The following is a 4,457-nucleotide window of genomic DNA, read 5'->3' as shown; positions in this document are numbered from 1 at the left end:
TAAGTGCCCATCAACAGATGAATGGATACATAAAATGTTGTATGCACAAAAGTTGAATAATATTCAATCTTTAAAAATAAGTAACACCTGAAATATGTGACAACATTTATGAACCTTGAGGATATTATACTAAGTGAAATAAGTCAGTCACAGAAAGACATAGACTTCATAATTCCACTTAAATGAGATGTCTAAACCAGTCAAGTTCATGGTATCAGAGAGTGAAATGGGGGTTTCTGGGAGTTGGAGGGAGGGGAAGTTATAAATCAATGGTCATAAGGTTTTAGTCAAGTAGTATAAATTGGCTTTAAAGATCTGCTGTACAACATGGTACCTATAGTCAACAATAATGTATTGTACCCTCCCTGTGTCCATGTGTTCGCATTGTTCAGCTCCTATTTATGAATGAGAACATGTGGTGTTTGGTTTTCTGTTCCTGTGTTGGCTTGCTGAGAATGATGGTTTCCAACTTCATCCATGTCCCTGCACAGGACATGATCCTGTTCTTTTTTTATGATTGCATAGTATTCCATGGCGTATATGTATCACATTTTCTTTATCCAGTCTAACATTGATAAGTATTTGGGTTAGTTCCAAGTCTTTGCTATTGCAAATAGTGCTGCAGTAAACATACATGTTCATGTGTCTTTACAGTAGAATAATTTATAATCCTTTGGTTATATACCCAGTAATGGGATTGCTGGGTCAAATGCTATTTCTGACTCTAGATACTTGAGGAATAGCCATACAGTCTTCTACAACGGTTGAACTAATTTAAACTCCTGCCAACAGTGTAAAAGAACACCTATTTCTCCACAGCCTCCCCAGCATCTATTGTTTCCTGACTTTTTAATGATCGCCATTCTGACTGGTGAGAGATGGTATCTCTTTGTGTTTTTGATTTGCACTTCTCTAATAATTAGTGATGGTGAGCTTTTTTTCATATGTTTCTTAGCTGCATAAAAGCTGGAATCATCTTGCTACCTGACCTCAAACTATACTACAAGGTTACAGTAATTAAACAGGATGGTACTGGTGCCTAAACAGATCTATAGACCAATGGAACAGAAGAGAGCCCTCAGAAAAAGCACCACACATCTACAACCATCTGATCTTTGACAAACCTGACACAAACAAGCAATGGGGAAAAGATTTCCTATTTAATAAATGTTGGGAAAACTGGCTAGCCATATGCAGAAAAACTGAAACTGCACCCCTTCCTTATACAAAATCAACTCAAGATGGATGAAAGACTTAAATGTAAGACCTGGGACTACAAAAATCCTAGAGGAAAACCTGGACAATACCATTCAGGAATGTCAAGAATGTGTCTGTCAAGGATGTTCGTCATGGCAACGTTGCCGGTGACAGCAAAACGACCCACCAATGGAAGCAGCTGGCTTCACTGCTCAGGTGATTATGCTGAACCATCCAGGCCAAATAAGTGCTGGCTATGCCCTGTGTTGGATTGCCACACGGCTCACATTGCATGCAAGTTTGCTGAGCTGAAGGAAAAGATTGATCGCCGTTCTGGTAAAAAACTGGAAGATGGCCCTAAATTCTTGAAGTCTGGTGATGCTGCCATTGTTGATATGGTTCCTGGCAAGCCTATGTGTGTTGAGAGCTTCTCAGACTATCCACCTTTGGGTCGCTTTGCTGTTCGTGATATGAGGCAGACAGTTGCGGTGTGTGTCATCAAAGCAGTGGACAAGAAGGCTGCTGGAGCTGGCAAGGTCACCAAGTCTGCCCAGAAAGCTCAGAAGGCTAAATGAATATTATCCCTAATACCTGCCACCCCACTCTTAATCAGTGGTGGAAGAACGGTCTCAGAACTGTTTGTTTCAATTGGCCATTTAAGTTTAGTAGTAAAAGACTGGTTAATGATAACAATGCATCGTAAAACCTTCAGAAGGAAAGGAGAATGTTTTGTGGACCACTTTGGTTTTCTTTTTTGCGTGTGGCAGTTTTAAGTTATTAGTTTTTAAAATCAGTACTTTTTAATGGAAACAACTTGACCAAAAATTTGTCACAGAATTTTGAGACCCATTAAAAAAGTTTAATGAGAAAAAAAAAAAGATATGAGTGAGTATGTTTCCATACATTTTTTGTATAGTAAGAACTACTTTAAGTTTAAAATTATTAGCTCAATAATTTTTACTTTTTGCTAGCATTTTGTCTATCATTTCTCTACTTTGATCTGCCATTCTACGTTCCTAGAAATTTATCTATTTTTATTTCCTGAATTTTTAATTTATTCTATAATTTTTATCATTTCATAGTATTCCTCAATTTCTCAAACATTCTCTTAATTCAGTTTCCTTCAGTATCCAAGACTGGTTTTCACAGTCTTTTAATTTCCTAATGACATTTTTTTATTTCCAGGTGCATTTTTCTTACAACATATTGAACAGGTTTATGACTACCTATTCAATAGTATTTTATTTTATGTTGTTGGTAGTACAGTTTACAGATGTTTACATGTTTCTCCTATTACTTACTTTTTTTTTTTTCAGAAGAGGGCCATCTCCTTTGATAGCTTAGATATGTCCCATTATTTTAAATTGGTATGTTCCTATCTCCCATGACTTCACTCTGTTTATTCTGAAGTACAAAAGTCTAGAATGTCTTATAATAAAACAGTAGTTTCTAATTGATATGCTGTGTTTACCAATATCATTGATCCTTTTGTTTTATTCAAAATTGTGTAGGTTTGTGTGTGTGTGTGTTTATGTGCATGTGTGTGTGAGAGAGAGAGGGAGAAAAAGAGAGTTTGAGCAATTACAGTTGCTATAATCTCCAATACTTTCCTCACAATTATAAATTTTGTTTCTTTTATTTACTTGTTAGTGCCACAGAGCAGTCCAATTTCAGTGTGATAAGTATTATTTTAAGAAATAATTTTTTTCAGCATAGATTCTGCAATGTTTTTAATATATTCTTGAAAAACATATTGTTCACGGGGGCACACGGGTTGTTAGTCATTCTTTGATTTTGCCTGTTGCTTCATGAGTTCTTGCTATTATCTAATTGATTTCTGTTTGCTTAATAACATCTTCATTATCTTTCTTACTATTTATTATTCCAGCTCCATTTGTTTGGCTGATTTTTCAGGGACATTAATTATTTGTTACATTGTTTTCTGCTTTTTATTTTTAAGTTTTATCTCATTTTCATCTATTTCTCCATTTTCTGCATCTTATGGGAGAGCACTTCAAGCCTTTCCATGTAAATTTTCTATTTTAGGCAGAGTCAGAGTCAAATCCAAGCTTTACTGTTTTCAGTAAAAATTTTGTTTTTGCTATTGCAGTTCACTTTCATTACAATATTTTCCTAATTACACATAGCACCCTGTTTGTGCCTATATTTTTTTAAGGACTGCCCAAAATCTAATTTTATTTTTGCATTCTTTATAAATAAAAAGCAACCAATAACCATTTTCCTCTTAGATCCAACTTCAATGACCATATTTTCAGGAACTACTGAAAGATTTCAAGTATGTTGTTTGTAAGGAATAGTTTATAATTACTGAATTTTACATTTTTGCTTAATATACAAAATTTTTCCTTAATGTATTAAGCATATTTTTGCTTAATATGTTTTGTAAACTATAGTTAACTCTTGGAATGTCTAAAATAAGCTACCTTTATTTTCATTAATAAAAATGAGTAATTTAAAATTTTATGCACATGTAATATTTTAAGTACACAATTTCCTTAACATAAGGTAAAACAGTCTTAGGCAGGCTACCACTGGGAATTTTTTTTTTTTTTTTAAATTAGAGGCAGGGTCTTGCTATGTTGCCCAGGTTGATCTCAAACTCCTGGGCTCAAGTGATCCTCCCATCTCAGCCTCTCAAAATGTTGAGATTACAGGTGTGAGCCACCACACCTGACCTGGGAATTTTTTAAATGTATGTGGTAACACACAGGTGTAGATCACATTTAGTTTATGACCAAGTTAATTAATAAGTCAAAGAACACGCAAAATTTAAGAACAAATAGACCAGTTGTGGTGGCTCATGACTACAATCCCAGCACTTTGGGAGGTCGAGGCGGGTGTATCACCCGAGGCCAGGAGTTCTAGACCAGCCTGGCCAACATGGCAAAACCCTGTCTCTATTAAAAACACAAAAATTATCCAGACATGGTGGGACACCTGTGATACCAGCTACCTCGGAGGCTGAGGCATGAGATCACTTAAACTTGGTGGGCAGAAGTTGCAGCGAGCCAAGACTGTGTCACTGCACTCCAGCATGGGCAACAGATCGAGTCTCTATCTCAAATAAAATAAAATAAAATAAAATTAAATTAAAAAAATACAAATAGATCTTTGAAAAACTGACATTTATTTACCTCTGGACAAACAAATAAGTGGGAAGAGTCATCAGTATAAACCTCTTTTAATTTTAGTCTTTTTCATTAAAATTGCCTAAGTTCTTGGAACACAGAAAAAACAAA

General features: G+C 35.2%; 1 pseudogene across 1 annotated transcript; it reads left to right on the top strand.

Moving 5' to 3' along the window:
- The first annotated feature begins 1,314 nt into the window (after positions 1–1,314).
- On the top strand, positions 1,315–2,075 carry LOC108523415 (elongation factor 1-alpha 1 pseudogene; annotated as a pseudogene). The gene has a single exon (XR_001883806.1). The product of XR_001883806.1 is annotated as an elongation factor 1-alpha 1 pseudogene (transcript).
- The last annotated feature ends 2,382 nt before the right edge of the window (positions 2,076–4,457 follow it).

This window comes from Rhinopithecus bieti, unplaced genomic scaffold, assembly GCF_001698545.2.
Source record: "Rhinopithecus bieti isolate Rb0 unplaced genomic scaffold, ASM169854v2 scaffold_3710, whole genome shotgun sequence".
NCBI lineage: Eukaryota > Metazoa > Chordata > Mammalia > Primates > Cercopithecidae > Rhinopithecus > Rhinopithecus bieti.
This window is presented reverse-complemented; position numbering and strand designations above follow the sequence as displayed.